This window comes from Oryctolagus cuniculus, chromosome 15, assembly GCF_051225735.1.
Source record: "Oryctolagus cuniculus isolate XC-2025 breed Fujian yellow rabbit chromosome 15, ASM5122573v1, whole genome shotgun sequence".
Lineage (NCBI taxonomy): Eukaryota > Metazoa > Chordata > Mammalia > Lagomorpha > Leporidae > Oryctolagus > Oryctolagus cuniculus.
The window spans coordinates 29,573,055-29,598,846 of NC_142881.1; the positions used below are offsets into that span (position 1 = coordinate 29,573,055).

At 49.6% G+C, this 25,792-nt stretch overlaps 1 protein-coding gene and 1 long non-coding RNA gene across 3 annotated transcripts in view; one reads left to right on the forward strand and one right to left on the reverse strand.

Annotated features, from left to right (window-relative positions):
• Positions 1-2,123: 2,123 nt before the first annotated feature.
• LOC149121945 (uncharacterized) lies at positions 2,124-9,105 on the reverse strand. The gene is made up of 3 exons (XR_016222019.1): positions 8,966-9,105; positions 7,758-7,798; positions 2,124-2,261 (listed from the first exon to the last, which is right to left on the reverse strand). It is a non-coding gene; the product is annotated as an uncharacterized LOC149121945 (long non-coding RNA).
• Positions 9,106-9,158: 53 nt separating this feature from the next.
• Positions 9,159-25,792, forward strand: part of PKD2L1 (polycystin 2 like 1, transient receptor potential cation channel) — a 118,506-nt gene continuing 101,872 nt past the window's right edge. Inside the window, exon 1 of one of the 2 annotated variants that reach the window (XM_070057401.2) lies at positions 9,159-9,264. The gene's annotated coding sequence lies outside the window, so the exon portion shown is untranslated. The remainder of the gene's footprint in view (positions 9,265-25,792) is intronic. The other variant, XM_089314511.1, reaches the window with a different exon arrangement.

The window sequence follows — 25,792 nt, forward strand, 5'->3', positions numbered from 1 at the left end:
TCTTGTGTATCTGCATTTGTGAAAGCTGGACTTTCTCAAGATCTCAATTCTTGGGCAACTGCCTATGGTGGACTGAGGTTTGAACCAGTTGTTGTCAAAAGGCCTAGGTGAGCGGTGGGCATTGGGTTTAGCAGTTAAGGCACCTGCATTCCATATTGGAGTGCCTGGGTTCCTGTCCTCGCTCTGCTTTAGATTCCAGCTTCCTGATAAGAAGCACTGTGGGAGGCACAGGTGATGGTTCAAGTGTTTGGGTCTCTGCCATCCATTTGGGAGACCCGGATTGAATTCCTGGACACCAGGCATTTGGAGAGTAAACCAGCAGTTAGGAACTCTCCATTTGTGTAATGAGAAAGAAAGAGAGAGAGAGAGAGAAGGAGAAGGAGAGTTCATCTGCTCATAACTGATAAATCCATTGGACTGTTGTTAGGATATCTGAGTGTCTGTGTTTGCAAAATATGTATGTTATTATTGACTATTTAATTGTATTTTTGTTTCCAAAATAAATCCCCTTTTAAAATGTAAGTAAATGTCAAGAAAATAATTTTTAATTATTATTTTCTAGAATTAATATTTTTGAAACTAATAGTTCAAGAGTTCAACATTTGAGATTATAGCCCAAACCCAGCTATTTTAAAATTTATTTATCTGTTATTTATTTATTTGAAAGGCAGAGCTGAGAGAGAGGGAGAGACAGACAGATCTTCCATCCACTGTTCACTCCAAGATGGCTGCAATGGCCAGGGCTAGGCCAAGCTGAAGCCAGGAGCCCGAAGCTTCTTCCAAGTCTCCCACATGGGTGCAGGGGCCCAAGCATTTAGGCCATCTTCTGCTGCTTTTCCAGGCCATCAGCAGGGAGTTAGATAGGAAATTGAGCAGCCAGGACTTAAACCAGAGCCCACAATGGGATGCTGGCATCACAGGTGGTGGCTTTATCTTCTATGCAATAACACTGGCCCTCAAACACAGCTATTTCAAAACTTCTTCCAATTTGAAATTATAATTCTTCAGAAATTTCAAGCATTTTCACAAAAATTTATTATAAAAACATATGAAATAGGCCAGCGCCATGGCTCAATAGGCTAATCCTCCACCTAGCAGCGCCGGCATACCAGGTTCTAGTCCTGGTCAGGGCGCCGGATTCTTTCCCAGTTGCCCCTCTTCCAGGCCAGCTCTCTGCTGTGGCACGGGAAGGCAGTGGAGGATGGCCCAAGTGCTTGGGCCCTGCACCCCATGGGAGACCAGAAGTACCTGGCTCCTGCCATCGGATCAGCGCGGTACGCCGGCCGCAGCGCGCCAGCCGTGGCGGCCATTGGAGGGTGAACCAACGGCAAAAGGAAGACCTTTCTCTCTGTCTCTCTCTCTCACTATCCACTCTGCCTGTCCAAATATATATATATATATGAAATATAGAGAAAAAGAGAGATTAAGACAGATGTGGGGAGAGGGCATTGTTGTGGCACAGGCAGCCAGCTACTTGCAGGCTCTATGGGAGTGCCAGTTTGAGTCTCTGCTACTTCTCTTCTGATCCAGCTTCATCTGCACGCACTCAGGAAGGCAGCAGAAAATGGATCAAGTAGCTGGGTCCCTGCCACTCACATGGGAGATCAGGATAGTGTTCCTGGCTCCTGGTCTCAGCCTGGCACACGCCTGGCTGTTGTGGCCATTTAGGTAATGAAACCAGAAGATGGAAGCTCGCTCTCTTGCTCTCATTCTCTCTCTCCTGCTCTGCCTTTCAGACAAATAAATCTTTCAAAAAAAAGAAAAAGAAAAGGAGGTAGGGTTGTGTGAGGCCTGCCTTTTTCAGGCAGGTACTTAGAAATGGAATTTTTTTCATGAGCACGATTACAAGCAGTGATATTTGTACTGAATATCGGGTTTCACAAGTGAAGCCTGAGAAAGGGAACTTCAACAAGGACCAGCGGAGAACAACGTGGGAAATCATGGGAAAGAGAACTAGTATTAAGAGCGCCAAATGGAAAACGTGATAGGGTCATAAAAATCTCTTCAGCAAACCCCTCAAGGACCAGACCACCGAGGAGGAAGGAGTTAGGTGGGCTGTTCGGAGGAAATTTCTGACGACAAAGCTACTGGCGGCCGGACTTCATCGTAAGGAAAGTGGTGGAGTCTTCTCTGGAGACACTGAAGGAGAGAACAAGCCAGCTCTAGGAGGCTGCCTGGAGGCGGCTCCTTCATTCAGCATGCAGTTTCCCAGTGCCTGCGGTGTGTGAGGCCCTGCCCCATGCACTGCCGATGCAGCCGAGCTGTCAAGAAGGAAGGGGAGGTGGTGGTGGTGAACAAATGGCAAAATAATTTCAAGTAATACATGCTATGGAGCAACAGACAATGGGGAGTGACCCGAGGCTGCCTTTAGATATGGCCATGGAAGTCATTTACAGGGCAATGAGAGCTGAAAGATAGCAAGGAGCCTTTTGGCGCGGAGCTAGGGAAGAGCATTCCGAAGGGAAGGATCACTAGACGCCGGACGCCGGACGCTAGACGTGAGGTGCAGAGGCTTCGCCGGGTCAGGCAGGTGCCCAGCACTAAGAGCTGCATGCTTGCAGCAGGAGATGCCACCGAGGGAGGGGAGCTAGAGATAAGGTCAGCGAGGCACACTGCAGCGCCCAGGGACAGCCTGCGGGTAACTCTAAGAGCAACTGGAAGCTGTTGGAGGGCTTAAGCAGGGAAGAATCATGTCACTGTGGATTTCTGAGGAAAATGTTGTCTGCTTGTGCATGAGGAAGGATTGCAGGGGGTGGAAGAGGAGCAGATTCTCCTAGTAGTTTGGTTGGATGACTTCACAAAGGAATTGTATTTCTATTATTTTCAAAAGAAAATGAATGTAGACAAGCAAGAAACATGAACACTTGACTCTCAGTGATTTCACAATGGTGTGCACACTCTCATTGTTCGGGGACAGGAAAGGCATTTGAAATAAGCACTAATCCAATCAGTGTCACACTGGTGTTATGGCAGGGCCTTGCTGGAGACGCATTCCCTGCTTTGTACATCGACAATGGCCCTTTCTTCTAGGCAACTCCCTGAAGTCACACCATGCACATGGCTGCAAGGCTAGATAGATAAGTCAGGGCAGACTGTACAGCAGCTGGGATGCTGGGCGGGGACACTTCATTTTATTTCATAGGGGGAGACACTGAAACTTTGTCTGAACAGAGATAACATGACCAAAAATACTATAAAGACAATGAATTTGGTAAAGAATGGGTCAATGGGGAGAGATTTTAGAGACAGGAAAATTGCTTATGAAACTGTTGAAACTGTCCATGAAAGAAGTAATAGCATTACACAAGGACAGAGATACAGGGACTGGAAAGGAAGGGAAGGAGGAGATGAAAGACATTCGGAGGCTGATTAAAGTAACAGAATTTGCAGGTGGAACTGACAGGAGTTAGTAAGTGGGGTACAAGTAGTTGAGGGTCGATGCTGAGATTCTGAATCTGAATGACTGGTCTGCCTACTAGGAGAAAATGGGGGTATCAGGAACAAGATAGTTTGGGGAAAGAGGGCAGAGGACAGATCTGTTTCACAACCATGTGGATATCCTTAACACTACTGAGCTATACACTGAAAAATGGCTAAAATGCTAAGTTTTATGTGCTTTTTAAAAATGTTTAACCACAATAGAAGGAAAGAATAAAAAGGCAAATTCTTGTTGCCAGCAACAGCAACTGCTAAAGGCCAGGCTGCAGAGAAAGGGGAGGAGGAGGCCTGAGTTTGGTGAATCGCAGACAAGTCTAGGAGACAGACAGATGCCAACTACTCAGCTCAGATCCTGCTGAGTACACAGGAGGTCTGGTGGCCCCGCGAGCCTGTCCAAAAACCAGCTCTTGCAGAACCCCTCTGGGGTTTTATTTCACTCTGGGCTTCTGAAGAGGTATGCTTCGCATTTTCAAAAAGACGAGCACCAAGTAATACCCAAAGTTGCCCCACCTGCTATTGCTAGGACCACTGCTAGTGAGCGAGGGAGGAGGGAAGCAGTCACACCTCACCTGTGCATGTCAGCGGTTCCTTGCCTGGCCACTGTCTTTATCGTTTAGCAACCTAGATCCTCCTGAGCCCCAGCCTGGACGGCTCCCAGTGAGAGCGTTTCAATGCTGGGTTTCCCATCAGCCACGGCTATTCCTTCTCCTCAGACACTCCCCAGGCCCTCACTCTGAGAACACTGCAATCCCCAGATGGAGATCTGGGAAGTGGGTGAGACGCTCTACTCCCATCAATGATGTCTTCCAAAATCACCTGTTTATTGAGCTTCTACAAAGTAAATGACCATTGTTCCATAGGCATTAGCTTTCTAAGGAGAGCCATGTTAGTTCGTTTCTAGTAGGTAACCATCTAAAACTCTGAGAAGATAAGAACTCCCACGAAGCAGCGTATTGTGTGAAGTAAACGTTTGGTTCATTTCCAAAGGAAGGTGTTTAGCTGAGTCCACAACTAGCTAGCATAACAACCTGCAGATGCATGGAACGTTACACGGACCTAGCTGGCACAACATTTAGGTTGCATGCACCTGGAAAGTTCTGAGGTAAACAGGATGCTAGGAATGGCCAAAACAGCTGAAGCAAACGCTGGGAAGATTGTAAGCCCACAGTTACCCAGCCGGTGAGGAACTGGGGGAGGGACCTGCTTGCTAGAAATAAATAGCCCACCAGGCACTCTATCCTGGAAGATCACTAGTAAGTCTTCCTTTCTCTGCCTTTCCTGAGTGGACATGCATGGTTGTTCTCACACGTCACCTATAACTACGCAGTTGGAATTATGACATTTTATTATTTTTTCAAAAAATGTAATAGCTTTAAGGTAGACACAGTTGGTAAAGTGTCCAATTTGTAAGTTTTCACACAGGTGTGCACCTGTGACTCCATCACCACAATGAAGAGGTCAAAGACATCCATCAAGCCTCGGCTTCCTCATTGCTCTTCGCAAATCCTCCTTCCCATCCCGCATCCCATCCCCAGGCAACCACTGATGTGGCACTCCGGCTAGGTCTGCATTTTCTACAATGTTAGATAAATGGAATCATGCAGTGTGTTCTCTTGTCGTCTGGCTTCCTTAGTACAATGTATTGAGATTCTTGCAGGTTGTTGCCTGGGTCAGTGGTTCATACTTCATTGTACTATTCCATTGTATGACTGCACCATGTTCTGTCCTATCCACCTGTTGATGGTCACTGGATTGTTTCCAGGTTTGTTTGCTTTTAGCCGTTAGGAACAAGTCCTGTATAAACATAGGCTTTCATTTATTTTGGGTAAATACCTAGAAATGATGGAACGGTTGAGTCACAAGGTAGGTGTGTGCTACATATTTTCAGAAACTGTTAAGCTTTTCTTTCCAAAGTGATTTTACCATTTTACATAGCTACCAGCTGTGATGTAACATCCAGTGGCTCCATGTCCTTGCCAGCACTTGCTATGGTTGGTCATTGGATATGGCTTTCTAAGCAAGTGTGCAGTGCTATTTTTTAAAGATTTATTTATTTATTTGAAAGTCAGAGTTACACAGAGAGAGGAGACAGAGAGAGAGAGAGAGAGAGAGAGAGAGAGAGAGAGAGGGGAGAGGTCTTCCATCCAATGGTTCACTCCACAGATGGTTGCAACAGCCAGAGCTGCACCAATTCAAAACCAGGAGCCAGGAGCTTCTTCTGGGTCTCCCACACAAGTGCAGGGGCCCAAGAACTTGGGCCATCTTCTGCTTTCCCAGGCCATAGCAGAGAGCCCGATCAGAAGTGGAGCAGCTGGGTCTTGAACCTCGCCCACATAGGATGTGGTCGCTTCAGGCCAGGGTGTTAACCCACTGCACCACAGCGTGGCCCCTATAGTGCTATTTCACTAAGGTTTTCATTTGCGTTTTTCTGCTAGTTAATGATGTAGAGCGACATTCAGGGTGCCTCCTTGCTATCCATGTGTCTTCTTTTCCCCATTTGAAAATTGAGTTGTTTCCTTTTACAACTTTCGTGAGTTCTCTATTTGGGATACAAGCCCTTTTTCCTATATGTGAGTTGAAAATGTTTTCTCTCATTCTTTTGCTTATTTTTTCCTTGGTTTCTTTTAAAGAACAGCAATTCTCAATTTGAAGAAATTCAAATTATTATTTTTTTCATATATGGAACATGCTTTGGGCATTCCATAATGTTTTGCCATACTCAAACTCACACAGATACTTTTTGATATTCACTTCTGGAAATTTCGTAGTTTGAGGTTTGGTATTCAGGTCTATGAAACATTCTGAATTAACTGAGGCACGCGATGTTTGTTGGTGAGCATTCTCTTGCTTGTGCACATCCAGTAGCTCCCCACTGAATACCACTGGGTTTTTAAAAAACAAATTCAGTACATTCTGTTGAAGCATATGCAAGTTTATCTTTTCCACCCAGACCTGCTAGTTTTATAGCCCATCAAGAATAGAGGCTGATTTCCTTTCCCAGAAAACTCTTGCTTTTGATACAAAAATGAGGTCTACTGAGAATCTCACATGAAACCGGTTATATGTAGTGAATGATCTGTGCAGGGCACCCAGCTAGGCAGGAAATGCAAGGGTGAGAAATGACATCTCCTCCTACTTCCAAATTATAGCACAGGGCAAAGAAGTTAGGCTGGAAGTAGAGCAGAGTGAGAGGCACCAAAAGATTGCATTAGGTTCTGAGAATACCTGTTGGAGGCGGCTCTAGAGAGACAATGGCCGAATCATATTGAGCCATCACTTCAGCTCTGTGGGTCAAAGACAAATGTTCTGGCTGGCGCCGCGGCTAATCTTCCGCCTGTGGCGCCAGTGGCGCCAGCACTCCGGGTTCTAGTCCTGGTTGGGTGCCAGATTCTGTCCCAGTTGCTCCTCTTCCATTCCAGCTCTTTGCTGTGGCCCGGTAGTGCAGTGGAATATGGCCCAAGTGCTGGGCCCTGCACTGGCATGGGAGACCAGGAGGAAGCACCTGGCTCCTGGCTTCGGATCGACGCAGCGCACCGGCTGCAACGCACCGGCCGTAGCAACCATTTGGGGAGTGAACCAATGGAAAAAGCTCTCTGTCTCACTCTCTCACTAACTCTGCCTGTCCAAAAAAAAAAAAAGACAAATGTTCTCCGTGGAGAAGACTGTTCTAGGTGCCCTGAAGTGTGCTTTCAGAAAATCGAGGAAGAACAGTGCAGGCACTTGGCCGCCACACTCACTCAGCCCGGAGGCTCTCCTGCACTGCACCTGCCCCTGAGTGCGTTGGCGCTGGCCCCGGGGCATGCAGGGTGTGATGCCCTGGGGCTGGGTATTTCACAGGCCAGTTTCTCCCAGGTGTCAGCTATTCAAGTGCAGTTCCCGGGCTCCACGCCACATTTACATCATCAGGACAGGGAGTCTCCGGGAACCTGCACCTCCACTCACGCCCCTGGTGACCCCCTCACCGATGCTGGCAAACTCCTGCTAAGTGAGCTCTAGCACCGCGTCCTGACGGCCAGGGGATGGAGGACTGAGACACACCTCTGTGGCCTCCACCCGCAGGGATTCCGGGGAGGGACAAGCACTTTCTTCACTTTGCCTTCTCTGCAGGTTCTGAGAGGCGAGGCCAAGCAAACCCCTCAACACAGTCATTAGGACAAGAGCAGAGCAGGCGCCTGGGGCTCAAATGAGCCAGGTGGGAGTGGGAGGTCTGGAGACCCAGGCACAGGGGGACTGTTGGGGCGGACACTGCTCTGTTCACAACTCACACTTCCTCGGCACCACGCACAGGGCAGGGCACTAAGGACCTTGTCTTGGCTCACCTGAGTCTCTAACAGCCTTCAGCAGCAGCAATGGTCACCTCCTGTTACAAATAAGAGTTCAGAAAGGTCAGGTGACGTTTTCATTGTTGCACAGCAAGCATGTTGTTGAGTGAGGAGTCAAACTCAGTTCCGAAGGACGTTCCCTCACCAGTCCCTGGGCGGGAGTGGGGCCGGCACGCAGGGATTCTAACGTGCTGGGCCAGACATTTTGCCCACAGCAGGCTGGAGGAAGCCCTGGACAGAGGCCCGGGGAGGAGGCAGGTGCTAAAGGCCGTCCATGACACACTTGCCCACCACACTGTGTGCCTCTGTCCTGAACTCACTGGCATGCAACAAGGCCTCTGTAAGTCTGTCTTTTGTGGCTGCTGAATTGAGAACTGGAAGCTGTGCCCATGAGGCCTGGGAGGTGATTCCCCTTGAAATTACTTTTCCCCCGAGGAGCCTGTGTTGTGGCACCGTGGGTTAAGCTGCTGCCCGCTACACTGGCATCACATACGGATGCCAGTTGGTGTCCTGGCTGCTCCACTCCCAATCCAGCTCCCAGCTAATGTGCCTGGGAAGACTGCTGAGGATGGCCCTGTACTTGGAGCCCTGTGCTCCCATGGGAGACCCGGATGAAGCCCCTGGCTCCTGATTTCAGGCTGGCCCAACCACAACCGTTGGCAGCCATTTAGAGAGTGAACCAGAGGATGGAAGATATCTCTATCTCCACCCCTCTCTCTGTTGGTAATTCTGCCTTTCAAATAAGTAAATACATCTTTTTAAAAAATTATTGCTCCCCTCCATATCTTGAATAAACCAGTGATGCTCCAGGGAGGGTTGCTTTTGTTCCCTTTTTTCCCCCCTAAGGCTGGTGAAGTGAGGCAGTGGGATGGAGAAGGAACAGTCTGTACCCTGAGGGAGTGGCTGCGACCCCACTGCTCTGGACCAGCCCCCGATTCAAGGCCGATGACTTTCCCAGCATGTCCGGTCACGGCTTCCTGGGATAAAGTCTGGGAATCTGCGTGTATTGCAGAGCTGGCCAGGAGGTTCTCCTGGTCAGGAAGTTTGGGGACAACACCTAATGGCTGACACCAGCCCTTGGAGAAGGGGTACCTTTCCTAAACCAGTGGGTCAGACTTGGGGTGCCAGGGAAGCCCCACCTGGCAGGAAGAGCCCTCGACTTCCTTCTTTAACCTCTCCCTTCTACTTCCTGACCCCTCTCCTACCTTGTCTTTCTCGCTGTCAGCAAGTCCCCACCACGCTGAAACGCCTGCAAAGTGGCACTTGGAGCAGCAGCGCCCCATCGTGGACAGGAGCAGTACAGCGCTAGGGCGGCGCAGGACGCTGTCCCAGTAGGTCACTGGGGCTGCAGTTACCATGCTGGCCGGCAGGGGGCAGCACTTGTCTACATTTTCGTGCGGATCCGCCTTGGCCTCCCCACACGGGTGACTCCGTGAGCATCCCCCGGAGCGGGCATGGGGTGCAGCCTGGCCCGATCTGGAACAACACCTCCACGTGACACGAGGTGAGTGAACAGCGGAAGAGTGAAGCGCGGGGGCGCAGCACGCTGTGCCGAGGGGAAAGCCGGCCTCTGCGGCACTGGCTGGGCTGAAGCTGGCGGTCCCCTAGCGCCCGTGACATCGCATGGGGTGGCCCCCGCGGTCAGTGTGCCTGCCACCGAGCTGGATTTCCTGCCGTGCGCGAGGAGTTGAGGAGCAGGCCGGGCTCTGTGTCTGAGGAGGCGCAGGCAGTGGCGGTGGAGGCGCGGGCGGGCGGCCGTATTGGCCGCGCCTTTGAGGAGGCCGCGCAGCGAGGTCTCCGTGTCCGTCAGTCCCCCGTCCCTTCCACTCACAGACTGTGCTGATGTTTGTATCGGACAGGCCTCTTTCTCTAAAACCTTCCTTTACTCAGAAGGAATTCAGTACCCGTGTACTGCGTGTGGTGGTCACATCCGGGCAATGCGGTGGTCGCATCCGGGTAATGCGGTGGTCGCATCCGGGCAATGCGGTGGTTGCATCCGGGTAATGCGGTGGTCACATCCGGGCAATGCGGTGGTCACATCTGGGCAATGTGGTGGTCACATCCGGGGAACGCCTTCCCGTCTGTTGACCGTTCACCTTTTACTATGCACTGGGAACCTCTAGAATCTTCTCGTTCCTTCAGAAACTGTCCAAAGTTGTCGTGTGCTGTAGTTGCCCTGCTGCGTGGCGCCCTTCGGCGGAGCCCTCCTGGCTGCCCACCCCGGGGCCGCGCGCCCTCCCTGCGTGAGAACAGCGCGGCTCCCGCGGATGAGGGGGCGGGGCGGCGTTCCCTCCGTGTCTGCCCCCAGGTCCATCCGCGTGGCCCCGGGGTTCCTTCTGCGCATGGCTGAGCGCTGTCCCGTTGCGCTCACAGCGCTGTGGGTGGCAGATCCGTTCCGAGGTTAGGAAGTGTGCGGACCCCGCCAGTCGGCCTCGCTCTCGGCCTCTTGCTGACTTCGAGCTGCACGTGCCCCGCGGCGGGCGCGGAGCAGGCTGTGTGCTGCAGATTTGCCCGTCTCCTGGCCGAGGGCCGCCTGGGCTTTGTTGCTCTGCTTCGCCTGTTCGTGGCGCGCGCCCCAGGGCTGCCAGGATCACGTGCCCCGTGCCCCCCCACCTGTCTGCTGTCCCCACCGCACTGAGTCTGGAGGCCCTGGGCCCAGACCCCCTGTGTCCCGGGAACCCTCCCCTCCCACACCGTTGCACCGACACCGCGTGCTCCGTACAAGGGTCTAGGCTGAGAGCTGGAGCAGCGAGGAAGGCGGGCTAAGCAGGCGAGAGAAAGGAATTAAACGGGGCGCTTCGTAACCCGGCCGAGGAAGGCAGCCATTGCTGACAGGAGACAGGCAGAGGAGGTCTAACCGGGCGGCCACTCGCAGGGAGGGTGCTGGGGGACCCCTTGTTTCCCAAGGGGAAATGCTCCTGGGACAGTAAGAACTACTGAGGACACATTCAGGGGCAGAGAAATGAGACTTCCTTGTGAATGGCCTGGGGGGTGTGCGGGGAGAGAGGGCTGCAGTTTTGGAAAGAGTTCAGCTGGATGGATGAGTGCAGGCCCAGTGTCAAGTTCTCCCTGAATATTAGAACTGAATATTGAATACGAAGCCATGTTGAAATCATGCGTTAGGATTCTGTAGAATTAGAGCTGTGTAAGTGACCACTCAAACCTTGAAATTAAGAAGGATACTTGGAAGACAGGTGTTTTATTTCTTGTTTCTAAGTTGCTTTTATAAAATACAAATTTTATAGTATTTTTTAAAAAAATATTTAAGGGGCCAGCGCTGTGGCCTAGCGGGTTTGCAGTGCCGGATTACCATGGGAGGGCCAGTTCAAGTCCCAGCTGTTCCACTTCCGATCAGCTCACTGCTATGTCCTGGGAAAGCAGTAGAAGATGGCCGAAGTCCTTGAGCCCTTGCATCCACATGGGAGACCCAGAGCAAGCTCTTGGCTCCTGGCTTCAGATTCGCACAGCTCTCCAGCCATTGTGGCCAACTGGGGAATGAACCAGTGGATGGAAGATCTCTCTCTCTCTCTCTCTGCTTCTCTTTCTCTCTCTTTGTAACTCTGACTTTCAATAAATAAATCTTTAAAAAAAAAACATATTTAAAGGCCGAGTGACACACACAAGAGACATCCACTGGTTTACTCCCAAAGGGTCATGGTAGACGGACCTGGGCCAGGCGTTAGCTAGGAGTCTGGAAGGCCATTTGGGTCTCCCATGTTGGTGGCAGGGACCCAAGTGCTTGGGCTTCATCTGCTGCTCACAGGCACATTAGCAGGGAGCTGGATCAGAAGCAGAGCAGCCTGGACTTGAACCAGTGCTCTGACGTGGCTTGCAAGTGTTGCTTTACCTCCTGTGCCTCTGTACTAGCCCCTTTTCACTTGCTTTTTAATTGCAGCTACACTCAGCAGAATACAGCTGGAAGGTTTCAAAGCAAAACTATCAGTTCTCTGCTGTCTATTTCTTATTCACATGATGGTTTTCCTGTCTCTGAAGTGACTGCTCAGGCGGGAAGCCTTCCATATTGTTGCAGGGAGGAGGAATCCCTTGACTTTGCTCCTATAAACCTCGAGTGACTGGAGTCTGATCAGCAATTTGGTCGTGGTTGTAAAGAAGAATAAATAGGACTAAAGCCAGTAAAAGCTTGGAATAAGGTATATTGGTTACTTGGGTTTCTGATTAACTATGGGTTGGAAATCTTCCTCAATTCCTTGTCTGTTTCTCTGCTTTAATAAGTGGGCTGATGAACATAATTAAGTCCTGATTCAGTGCCAGTCATGGCTTGGGATCACCACTGGGAGCGCAGTCTGTGATTCTGGGCCGGTTGTGGCAGCAGAGGCTGGGGAGTGGAGCACAAATCCCAGGTGCTTCTATACTTAAAAACAAGTTCCCGTGGACAGTCTTGCATGGTAGGTACATTTGTCTTAACTAAGTAAAGGAATGTCTACTACATATGGGCTGTTCAAACACTCAGCCCGTAAGGGACTGGGGAGATGATGAAACTCTGTGTCTTCTTGAACAGAGGAGACGAGTAAGAACCAGGGACAGCAAGGAGGATCAGCCCGGCTAGGAGACAGCCAGCCAGGGTCTCCCCATGGCAATGCCAGTGGCCCTCATGCTGTGTGTAGCTGCTTCAGCTTCCCAGTGGTTTGGATGTTTGTCATTCGTGTCTCTTGCCCCATGGAGGTGAACTTCACTTTCAAAATTGGGTATTTGGGTTTCTCAATTAACTTCACATAAATTTCACAAAATGTCAGTGGCACAGGGCAGGCTCTTGTCTGTGGTGTTCACTGGCAGGTTCCCAGCACTGAAACCCAGCACCTGCCCTGAGAAGGCCCCAGTAAGTGTGTGCTGATGAAGAACTGAAAGCAAGGTGCAGTGTTGATTGCACACAGGCCTCTTGATTTGGAGTTAAGGGGCGACCACAAGCCCCCATCATCCCTGCAGCTCATGGAGACGGAGAGCATGCACCTTCCCCGGCAGAATCATTGCCACAAACACTGAATGCGTAGCCAGAAACGAGGACGAAAAAGGCTAATATTAAATAACTGCTGTGGTCAAGCCCTGGGAACTTGGCTCCCATTTTGGCTGTGCTTGTCAGTTCCATACACCAAGTGTTTTGACGTCAGGAGCCTGGAGGCTAAACTGTAAAACCTTTTCAGAGAGCTCAATGAATCCACAAACTAGAACATGTCAAAATCCAGCTTTGCAGAGATGCTTTAACTATGCCTTCTGCGTTACAGTCGAGCACATGTCTTTTAAGCCTGGCAGACGAAGCCATCCAACCTGGGAACAGCCACGCTGGCCGCTGTGCCCTGTCCTTACTGTCACACACGCCCTTTGGCTCAGAACTGGCGAGCACTTGGGTGTCGGATAAGTCCTTCGGTGTCTAGAAACACTTGAGAGACAAGCCTAAGAATGGACCTGCTGCCAAAGCCTCCACATAAGGAACAGTTTAAAGTTTAATGGGGTAGACGGGCCTCAGTGCTGTGCCCACACAGGGCACAAGAGTCACGGAAACTCATCCACAGGCAGGAGCTGGCGCTCGTCTTCAAAGGCAGGCCAGGGCTTCGGGTCTCCCGACTTCTTCTCACTTCTTTTCCTGAATTGCCACTGACCAGGGTGCTTTGAATTGGAGGCCGTGTGTCATTCACACCTGTGTTTGCTGTGCGTGGCACCATGTTGAACACACAGGAACTGCAGAGGTCAATGTTGAGGGAAAGAATTCTAGGACCTGACCTGAGCGCCCTCTTTCGGGCTGTAATCAAGGAAATGTAACCGGCAGGGAGTTTATTGTGTCTGGGAAACATTCACTGGGGAGGGAAAGGTGGTGGAAGTTTCCAGGAGACAAGCCCAAGCTTAGGAGGGTCCACCGTAGGTGGGGCTGAGCCCGCCTCCCAGTCCCTCCAGTCTGCTGGCCTGCGACATGCACTGGAAGCAGGGCTCTGTGAGGGGCACAGCACGGGGCAGGCGTGCAGTTTCCTCTGCTTCTGTCGGTGCTTGACTTTGCCTGGTCCCTGAGCAAACCCTCTGACAGTAGGAGTCTTCTCTGGGTGATGTGGCTGCCTGCACACTGGAGTGCAGGTTTCAGTTGGAATCGGCTCTCCCGCTGGCTCAGCCACAGGTACAGGCAGGAGAGAGGCCTGTAGGGGTGAGAGTGGTCTACAGAGAGAGTGCAGGGAAGGGGAGCCCGGCCTCTCTCCTAGACCAGGAGGATGCTGTGCCCAGGAAGCAGAGGAGCTGAGCACACAGGAGGGGGAGGGCCCAGCTCTCCTGCAGAGCACTGGGGTCCAAGGTCGCTTGGAGGTCAGTGAGACCTGGGTGCTCAGCTTGTACTGAGCCTCTGGTTTTCTGTTCTAAAGGCTTGGAGAGGCCTTTCCACATGCATGTGTCCTGATGGTACGGTTTCAGAGACTTTGGAACAGGGACAGGATCCTGAATTTATCATTCCCTTTTCTAAGGAGTGTCGAGTTAGCAACAAGCTGAGCATATAAGCCCGCAGTGGTAACTGGCCCTTGAGGTTAATGTTTAATTTATTAACCCCAAGGAAAGGAAGCATCGCCTAGAACTTTCATTCCTGCCTTGCAGGTTTAATGCGTTCCACAGAAACGGTTTCATGGATCTTCCCACACCCCTGCAGCCAGACAAGGGGTGAATTTGCGCAGCGAGTCACCTCCCTGGACTGGGAAACACTGTGACCTCAGCACCCCACTTCCCTGGAAAGACAGGCAGCCCTGCTGGTCTGAATCCGCCTTGCTCGCCCCACTGGGCAGCCTCTTGGCAGAGAGAGCGTGAGCCGCTCAGGGAGTGGCTGCTGGGTGGGGACCTGCGGCAGCTCCTTCTGCGAGGTGAACTTTCATTGGTTCGCTCAGTCCTGCCGGTGACCCCTTTCCCTGCTCTGAAGGAAGGCATTAGGGCCAGTGTCGGAACAATGATGACAAGATGGGGCTCTCTCTCCTGCGCCCGTCCTACTTCTTTTGAAAGATCAGTTTATTTGAAAGGCAGAGAGCTAGACATGCACATGCACACACACTAACACGCACGCATGTACGCATGCACGTACGCATGCACACACAGATCTCCCATCTGCTGCTTCACTCCCCAAAGGCCTGCAACAGCAGGACTGGGCCAGGCCAAGCCAGGGGCTTCCCTGCAAACCTCCCCTTGCCCTCAACCTGGCCTTGTCTCCTCACCAGGCCTTCAGTAGTGTCTCGTACTACCCTCTTCCATATTAGAAATCCAACTTCTTCCTTTAAGGCCTTTAAGGTTGATGGTTGGCGAATCTGGCATGAAGAACGAGGGGCTTCCACTTCTTCCCTTTGCACTTTGACTTCATCCCCATCCCCCAGCCTGCTGGAGCCCACCCCTGTGCCGAGACCGGTGGGCTTACCTATGCTGTGCACATTCTCAGATGCGAGGACACATGGACTCCACCGTGCTGCTCGGGACTCCGTCCCCCAAGGAGTCCTCACAGTTGTCTTCCCAGAGCGCTGCCCCCACCTCTCCTCTCCTGCTCTACTCGAACCCGGCCACTCAGATGTGCTGTCCATGCTCCTGGCCACTGCCGCCACCTGAGGTCAGGGTCCCCTCCCCAGTGGCTGCAGGACTTCAGAGCTTGGGTGTCTCCCAGCTCCTTGCGCTCTGCGTGGTCCCCGCCACGCTCACCCCTCACTCTTCTCCTTCCTCCTCCAGGTCCCTGCTTGGTCAAGGGCACACCATAAGCTCAGCAGCTCATCACCAAAACAGAACTTAGCCAACAAAGGCTCAGGGGACAGTGCATTGCCTCCCTTTGCTGGGGCGCATGCCCAGAGGACACGGTACTGAAGTGGGTCCCTGTCCTGGGGGTGCATAGAACCTGAGGGGAGGCACAGCTGACGGAGCTGAGACTGGCACAGCCAACTGCGTGCTCCACCACTGGAGGTGCTACCAAGGGAAAGACAGGGAACCAGCAGGACTCATCTCTCTCCCCCTGCTGAATCACCTGTCCCCGCCACGCTGCCTCCCCATGGCTCTCATCATCCTCTTCTCTCCACCACTGCCCTCCACGTCTCTCGCCAGGACCCCTGCGTTACCGCCCTTGCCTCTGCAAAGTCCATGTGAACTTTTTTTTTATTTAATGAATGTGTTTTTTCATAGATACAACTTTAGGAATATAGTGATTCTTTTCCTCATACCCACCCTCCCACCTCCCTCTCCCTCCCCCATCTCCTTCTTCTTTATGGTTCATTTTTAGTTTGATTTTATATACAGAGGACCAACTCTGTGTTAAGCACAGATTTCAACAGTCTGCACCCATGCACACACACAACATATAGAGCACAGTTTGAGAGCAAGATTTGTAGTCGATTCTCATAGTACAACTCATTAAGGACAGACATCCTATATGGGGAGTAAGTGCACAGTGACTTCTATAGTTCTTTTAACAATGAATACTTTTATTTATGATGTCAGTAATCACCCAAGGTTCTTGCCATGGACTGCCAAGTCTATGGAAGCCTTTTGTGACCATAGACTCCATCAGTGTTTGGACACAGCCATAAGCAAAGTGGAAGTTCCCTCCTCCCTTCAGAGAAGAGTACATCCTTCTTTGATGGCCCTTTCTTTCCACTGAGGTCTCGCAGAGATCCCCCGTGTAGGATATTTTTTGCCACAGAGTCTTGGTTTTCCATGCCTGAAATGCTTTCACAGGCCTCTCAGCCAGACCAGGAAGCCTAAGGGCTGATTCTGAGGTCATTCTAGGAGTCTGCTGTGTGGACTGCTTCCCATATTGGACTTTCCTTCCTTTTTAATTCTATTATTACCAGGCACTTGATGTTATTTATATGATCACTTTTACACTTAAACCTATCTATATGTTGACTTTAACATTTAATATGATCATTTTAACAGTTAAGGTGGCATTTATACCACCGATTTTAATGGTTTTGGAGTCCCATGACAGGTTTTTAGGCTGTACCCTTAGAAGTAAGTCTGTATGGCTGTATGCAGAACTATACTGCTTTGCAGTTATAGACTACCTCCTCCCTCTCATTCCCCCTCTTATTTTTTACTGGGATCTTTTTCCAATTGACTTAATACAGATATGATTAACTCTGTTACATAAAGAGTTCAACGTATAGTATGAAGAAGGAAAAAAATAAAAGAGAAAAAAAGGAAATACAAAATAAAAAGTAACAATAATAAACTGTCCCTCAATACTCAGGTCAAGGACTATTCAAGTCATTGATTCTAAGAGTGTCAATTTCGCTTCTGTAGCTTCCATTTTAGGAGCGCTATTAATGCTCCCAAATCAGGGAGAACATATTGTATTTGTCTCTTTGGGACTGCGTTATTTTACTAAGTACAAAGTTTTCCAGCTTGCTCCATTTTGTTGCAAATGACCAGATTTTATCCTTTTTTACTGCTGTGTAAGTATTCATAGTAGTAGTGTACATATCTCACGTAAATGCCCAGTCTTCAGTTGACGGGCATTTAGGTTGATTTCCTGAACTTCTAAATAGGTAAACCCATGCCGCACCTCCAATTGAAGTCACTGCGTTGGTTTCTGTCGCCCTTGATGGGGCCCGTTGGCGCGTCTTCCCTTGGCCACAAGGCCCTGTGGTTCCGGCCCCGGCCCGTCCAGCCCCTCCTGGTGGCTGTGCCTCATCTCTGGCCACCCCTGCTCCCTGTCCCTCTCCTCCCGGGGTTCCTGTAGGGTCGGGGGCTCTGACCCTCTGTGGGGCGCACTCGCCGCCCTGCCCCCCGCACTGATTCCTGCTCCCTCAGTGCCCAGGAGCTGGCAGGCAGCGCTCTCCACCACAGCCGTCCACGGCCCCTGTGGTCTCAGGCGTCGGGCACTCGTCATACTCCACTGGCAAGGCCCGGGAGGACAGGAAGCTCCTCTCCAGGCGCACGGCCACCTCCCCTCAGCCCAGGCCCGAGGGGCCTTGCGGCAGCTGTTTGCTCACTGAACCTGTGCCATGAATCCGAGACGGGTGTTTGAGGCTCTCTGGCCTCAGTGCCCGCTGTCTTGGGGCAGCGAGCACACGCGTCAACACAGGCTCCCTGCAGCTGAACGCAGGGCCATGCTGCCGCTCTCGGTTTACTTCCCCAACTGGGCGCCGAGTCACGTGCGTTTCACAGCCTGCAGAGGGGCAGTGCAGATGTGACAGGTCGGTGGGACTTTGTTGCCAGTCGGTATTTGGGGCTCAGAGCAGCCCTCCGCCACACTGTACAGCACTGTCTATGTCTTCCAAATGCGAGACAGGAGCCAGCCAGGCCAAGGTAACGGAGCGGAGGTGGCAGTGGCCTTGACTGCCAGTGTTTCATCCCAGCCCAGCAAGTCATTGCCATGTGACCTAGAGAGATTGCGTTCTCATTTAACACGGTCAGTGAATATCCCAGTGTGGGCTCATCTTATCAACAAAGAAGAACGTAAGATATCCCCAGTGCCACTTCCAGAGCCTGCGCGGGCCTCTCCCTCGCCTCAGTCCTTCTCCGGGGGACTGCACTGCCCGTGCATACCTGGCCAGGCCTAGCGAGTGGCTGTGTGCAGGGGGTGTGGCTGGACTGAGCCATGTGAGCTACAGGGATCCCAGGAAAGAGCTGGGGACCCTCCCCCTGTGCACGGCTGGGGGTGGGGAAGGGAGCTGGCTCCAGGGCTGGGGCCGGCTCCACCCATGCCTCTACCTTCTGGTGTGCATCTCTGAGCAGTTTGAGAATTCCCACCCCAACCTTGGCTTCAAGGCCCTGCGGGCTCCTGTGTCAAGGTATCAGGAAAGGATAATCTTTGTCTTCTTTTAATAAACATTTTGATTGGTTTGTAATCGCACACATTTAAACCCATGCTCGTGGGCCTTCTATTTTCTCTTCCTGTGGCCTTGCCAGTGTTGGGACAGATTTGGAGTAATGCTACTGGGTCCTTTGTTTTCCTCTCTATCATCCTAAAAGGGAAAATTGAGCAATTGTGGATTAAGAAGCCCACTGGACCTGTCTGTGTCTATGTCACAATATCTTAAACTGCTGGTGCAGCTTTCCTGGGCCAAGTTGGCACGGGAACATCAACACAAGCCAAGCGGTCACTCAGGGCCTAAGGCCAGTTCCTGCAGGTGGCCTGACACAGGAGGCCCAGCCCTGACTCCCTCTTGCCTCTCAGGGTGGGCGCGTCGCTGTCGCATTTGTCCACACTGACCTGAACTGTGCTCTGTGACAGCGGCCTTTCCGGTCCTTCCTCTGGCTCTAAAACTTCTCTCTCACCTTCCCTTCCTTGTCTCCTTCTCTCTATTTTTCTTGACATGGCACATAGGCATTTGTTCCCAGGAAAAGAGAGTTATTCGGTATCATTTTTGTCCTGGAAGTCCACAAGCTTGTTTTGTTTTGAAGTAACACCTTGACAGTAGGGACTCCATTTTGGAGCACCTGAGACTCCATCTTGAGACAGCACCCCTTCCCCCCACCATGAGACTCTGGTCTGAACTATGATCTAAAGCACTCGGACAGTAGCAGTCCACTACATCACACCTGGCAACCTGCGTCACACTTGGCAGAGCACAGAAACTCCCTAGCATGATTGCTCAAGCTTGGGAGCAGATAGGCTGCACCTGGGTTAATGACGAAAATGTAGTCTATGTCTTACATATGATTTAAGTCTATACCTGGATTAATGTCAAGATTATAATTGAAATTGTTAAAAAGCAGATCAGTTTCTAACTCAAAAAACCAATATGAAATATTTTTAGCTAAGTTTGTATAGCTTTCTGATTTGATCTATATCATGTAATTCAATAGATAAGTATAAAGAAACTAAGGGAAAATATCCTCTATTCCATACAGGTCAGTAATTAAAAACTAGTATACACTTTTCACAAAACCCCAGGGCAGAATCAAACTCCCCAGTTCAGTAGGCAGTGAGCACTTTGTATCAGTGCTGAATGCCAATAGTCTCTGCCGTGTGTAGCTGTGGCTGCCTTACATGGGCTTGGGAGCAAAGTGAGAGCAAAGGCACTGACACTGTCCTATAAATCTAAGTAAATTCTGTTCGTTACTAAAACCTCATATTTAATTCTTCAAAATTTTATTCATTAAAGGCAGAGTGAGAGAAAGATCTCTCACCAAATTACTTCCCAGATTCCTGCCACAGTCAAGACTGGGCCAGGCTCAAGCCAGGAGCCAGGGCTCATTTCCAGTCTTCCATGTGGTTGGCAGAAACCCGATTACTTAAGCCATCAGCTGCTGCTTCCCCCAGGGTGCATATGATTGAGTTTTGGGCTCCTGGCTTCCACCTGGCCCTGTCCCAGCTGTTTCAGGCATTTGGGGAGTGAATCAGCAGACGAAAGGTCAATCTGTTTTTCTCTCTTTCAAATAAAATAAAAAATAAATGGATGAAAGAACTATGACAATAATTTAAAAAAGAACACAGATTATTAACAACTGTGCATAGATTGCAAACTTTTTATGGCAAAGTAAACTTATCTTAATTTTACTTCTCATGAATTTTTTAAAAGATTTATTTATTTGAAAGGCAAAATTATAGAGAGGCAGAGGCAGAGTTGAGGGGGAGAGGGGGAGAGAGAGAGAGAGAGAGAGAGAGAGAGAGAAATAGAGAGAAAGCCTTCCATCCACTGGATCACTCTCCAAATGGCTGTAATGGCCAGAGCTCAGCCAATCCAAAGCCAGAAGCCAGGAGCTTCATCCAGTCTCCCACATGGGTGGCAGGGGCCCAAACACATGGGCCATCTTCTTCTGCTTTTTCCAGGCCATTGGCAGGGAACTAGATCTGAAGTAGAACAGCTGGCACATGAACTGGTGCCCATACAGGATGCTGGCTTGAAGGTAGCGGTTTTACATGCTACGCCATAACCCTGCCCCCCGGACATCTTTTTTGATGAGGTGTCTATTTGGGTCTTTTGCCCAATTTTTAATGAAGTTGTTCTTTGTATATTTTGGATGACAGTCCTTTATCTTATATATCTTTTGCAAATATTTACTCCCAGTCTGTGACTTGTCTTTTTGTTTTTTTCAACAATTACAAAAGCAGAATTTTTATTTGTAATGAAGTCCAGCCTCTGTGTGCTTTCCTTATGAATCATGTCTTTGGTAGCATATCAAAAAACCGTCACCAAACTCAAGGTTATGTAGATTTCCCCTGTCGTCTTCTAGGGGTTTTATTGTTTAAAAAAAAATTTAAGATTTATTTATTTACTTGAAAGTCAGAATTACAGAGAAGGAGAGACACAGAGAGACACTGGTTCTTTCTTCAGATAGCCATAACAGTGTGAGCTGTGTCAGGCTGAAGCCAGGAGCCAGGAACTTCTTCCAGGTCTCCCACAAGGTTAGCAGGGGCCTAAGAACTTGGGCCACCTTCCACTGCTTTTACCAGGCTATTCGCAGGGAGTTGCATCAGAAGTAAAGCAACTGGGACACAAACTGGCGCCCATTTGGGATACTGGCATTGCAGGTGGCAGCTTTACCCACCATGCCAAAATGTCAGCCAGTATGGTTTTAAATTTACATTTAGGTCCATAATACATTATGAGTTAGATTTTATAAAGAGTATGAGATCTGTGTCTAGACTCCTTTCATTTACCTATGCATGTCCAATTGTTCTGCAACTGTTTGTTGAAATGACTGTTTTCTCCATTGAATTACCTTTGCTCTTTTGTCAAAGATCAGCTGACTATACTTATGTGAGTTTATTTTGAGGATCTTCATTCTGTACCGTTGATCTGTTTGTCCCTCTGAGAGTACCACACTGTCTTGATTACTGTAGCTTTATAATAATTTTTGAAGTTGAGTGGTGTCAGTTCTATAAATTTGTATTTTTCCTTTAGTGTTGTGTTGACAATTTTGGATCATTTGTCCCTATAAACTTTATTTTTTTAAAAGATTCATTTATTTATTTGAAAGGCAGAGTTACAGAGAAGCAGAGGCAGAGGCAAACAGAGAGAGAGAGAGAGAGGTCCTCCATCTGCTGGTTTACTCCTCAGATGGCCAAAATGGCCGGAGCTGTGCCAATCCCCAGCCAGGAGCCAGGAGCTTCTTCCTGGTCTCCCACACCAGTGCAGGGGCCCAAGAATTTGGGCCATCTTCTATTGCTTTCCCAGGCCATAGCAGAGAGCTGGATTGGAAGTGGAGCAGCCAGGACTCGAACCAGCCAGCATTGCAGGTGGCTGCTTTACCCCACTGCCCCTTGATGTCTGCCCCACTCTTCATGAATTTTGAATCCTCCTTGTAGAGCATGGAGTTGTTAGTTTCAAGGTCTTGAATTGCATCCCACCTCATTTCCCCATTTCTGCTACACTGGGCAGATTTGTAAGGATTTAATACAGGCAAGATCTTTTTAAATGAGAATGTAGAGTTTATTATTGAAGCAGAAAACAGTACTACTTCAAGTTCTCTTGATTTTTTAATGCTACAAATTGTGAGTTTTTCTTTTATTGTGCCAAAGGAATAAAGGAATTAAAAAATAATATTTAAACATATATCATCTGTGGGGAGCAACTCGGACTAGACTAAGTTACTGGAATTAAGACTTATTCTATGCATCTGCTCTCCCACAGTATGGCGCTGGGAGAGGAGTAAACAGCTTCTACACAGCTGCCTCTCACCAACTTGACAAGCTGCAGGAGCTGCTCCTGATTGGAGGAGAACAGCGTGCTCGGCGTGTGGGTAGCAGAGTTGGAATTGGTGGAAGAGGACTATAAAGGAGGAGAGAGACAACATGCACCAGGAACATCTAAGGGGAACACCTGAAGAACATCTGAGCAGCCCCCGAGAGAGCCGGCCGGCGGTGTGCCGCTCCCCTGTGGAAGTGGGGAAAGTGGCAGGGGGCACTGCCCTTCCACGGAGGTGGAAGGGACGGCAGCCAACCTGGGAAGAACCAGCAGCAAATCCGGGAAGGGCCGAGCAGACAAAAGAACAGCGCAGGGTCTAGTGTCGTTCCTCCGAGAAGAGGGGGAGCGACAATCATCAAGTTACTTTGGCACTATAAATAGCAGTCCAGTTTGACAATTAATTAAAATGTTTGAAGGGTCAGGCATCTGGGAACAGGGAAACCAATGGTGTAGCCCCCACTGTTTTGCTTTGATCTTTCCTTCAACAAGTATCCTTTGTGCACTGGGTATTGATGGTACTCAGGGTTTATGCAGATACAAAGATGTACAAGGACAACACCACCTGTTAATGAGTCTGCAATTAGTGGAGGAGGTAAGATGCACTTACATAAATACCTACAATTGGAGACAATGAGATTGAAGCTGCAAGAAAAACACAAATTACTTTCCTGGAGTGACTGGGGCCTTAAGTGCAGGCAGTGGCCTTAGAGCTGTCCATGAACAGACAGGAGGCAAGGGAAGGCTCTTGCAGGCAGAGCTAACTGCACGGGTGAGGGCTTTGGCCATCTTCCTCCTCTGGGAAGTTTTCTCTAACACTCTCCATCCCTCTCTTCCTCCCCTGCTTCTTCTGCCTTCCTGTACCTGAGATTTTAGGTACGTTCATGAAAATGCTTACATTGTGACTGTTGTTTGCAAGTCTGTTTCTCCAGTAAACTATAAATTCCTTTAGGGCAGAAGTCCTGTCCTTTTTCATAATATTTAGCAGGGTTTCTGACACAGGTACCTACTCAACAAATACTTGCAGGAGCAGGGAAGTCCATGACAGATTATGCTTAGGATCAGGGAGTGTCACCATTGGCCTGGGATCAGATTCAGAAAGGAGAGCAGTGGGAATTAAAGCTACCAAAGGAGGCTGGGAAGTAGTCTGATAATAACATCAAGCGTTGGGAGCAAGTAGGGCAGTGGGAGGGCTTACGCTGCTGGTGGGAGCGCAAGGTGTACAAGCTTTGGCAGAACAATTTGCAGCATCTGATGAAGTCCAGGATGTTCATTGCCTGTGACGCAGAAATTCCAGCTCTAGAGAAAATCACACATGGATACAAGGAGACAGATCCAGAATATTCACAATGAAAGGGGCAAATAAACTCAATGTCCATCAGCAGGAGAGACTCAGTGACTAATGGCACACGCGTGAGTGTGGGTGAGTGCTGTAAATATAAGTGCAGAAAGAAAACCAAATGATGCTGGAGAATGCCTGTTATTTTTCATATAAAAGTTAAAATAGTATAAAAGTGGCCGGCGCCATGGCTCAATAGGCTAATCCTCCGCCTAGCGGTGCTGGCACACCGGGTTCTAGTCCCGGTCGGGGCACTGGATTCTGTCCCGGTTGCCCCTCTTCCAGGCCAGCTCTCTGCTGTGGCCCGGGAGTGCAGTGGAGGATGGCCCAAGTGCTTGGGCCCTGCACCCCATGGCAGACCAGGAAAAGCACCTGGCTCCTGGCTCCTGCCTTCGGATAGGCGCGGTGCGCTGGCCGCAGCACACCAGCCGTGGCGGCCATTGGAGGGTGAACCAATGGCAAAAGGAAGACCTTTCTCTCTCTCTCTCTCTCTCACTGTCCACTCTGCCTGTAAAAAAAAAAAAAAAAATAGTATAAAAGTATCAGTGTAGACAATTTGTAAATATATACTCACACACATAGGGGGTTCAAAAGTTCTTGGAAATTTTACAATATAGTTTAATTCCATTTTCCATGAACTTTTTGAAGCCTACACACATACACATACCTGGCAGGATGAACCTTACGTTCAAGACTAGAGATGTGATCAGAGAATTTAAGTGTAAGACCCTCAAATCTTCTACACTTGGTGCAGGATCTAAGTGTATTTTGTGGTATTATTTTAATACATGGTGCAGGTCTTAACTATTGAATAAAAGGGCATTAGGGGTTGATTGAACCCACGGTATGGCAGGGCTGTAACACCAGCTGAGGAGAGGAAGTGTTTGGTAGCTCACAGAGAGCTGTGGCTGGCTCCTAAGCAGCAGGAGATCATCATGAATCGCAGTGAGCTTCACTGTCAGCCTAGAGCAGTACTGGGTGAGGCCCTGGGCAGTCCCTCGGATGAGATGGGTTCCTCTTATCCCCTCTGTGTCTCTGACCCTTGACACTCTCCTTCAAAACCATCCAAGCCCAGTAGCTTCCTTTGCAGAAAGCTTGGGATGGTTTTTTCCAAGTTCAAGTCTTTTGTTATCAATTGATTCCAGGTTCTTCTGTCCTCTCTTGCTATTCCTTTCTTATTGCATGTGTTTTCATAAAGTACCCCCATTGCACTTTGTTATTTTTCCTAATTTTACCTTCTGTTAAGCGCTTCCAAGATAAATATGTTTGCAACATAGTCAAAAACAAAACACTTGTATTCTACAATACTAACTAAGTGCTAGCAAATGCTTGCCAGTTGTCTCATGTGCCAGGCATTATTCTAAACACCTGGCATGTGTTTTATCTCATTCCATCTTCATCACAGACCTATGAAATATGTGCTGATATTATCTCTATTTTACTATGAAACAGAAGCCAAGAGAACTTGAATGACTTGCTCCAGAACCCTGTGCTAGAAGGAAATCCTAGGCTGGTGCTGTGGCTCACTAGGCTAATCCTCCACTCCAGGTTCTAGTCCCGGTTGCTCCTCTTCCAGTCTAGCTCTCTGCTGTGGCCTGGGAAAGCAGTGGAGGATGGCCCAGGTGCTTGGGCCTTGCACCTGCATGGGAGACCAGGAGGAAGCATCTGGCTCCTGGCTTCGGATCAACGCAGTGCGCTGGCCATGGCGGCCATTTGGGGGGTGGACCAACGGAAGGAAGACCTTTCTCTCTGTCACTCTCTCTCTCTCACTGTCTAACTCTGCCTGTCAAAAAAAAAAGAAGAAGAAGAAGGAAATCCTAGTGTTTGAAGTCAAATCAGGCTACCTGGCTCCAGAACCCATGCACCTAATCATCCCGTCAAGGTACCTTACCGTGTCATTAATGCAGGCTGTCCCATGGGGTCTGCATTGGGAGCTCTGGTTTCATTAAAAAGGCAGTACTGTAGGAAAGCAGAGATTCTTCTTTTGCCTACTTAAATTTCTGTGACCATCCTACTAGACTTTTGTGTTTAAAAAGCAAGGTTTTTGTGTTGCTTATCTTTGTATTTCCAGTGCCTGGAACAATACTAGGCTCATAGGAGGTGTTTTC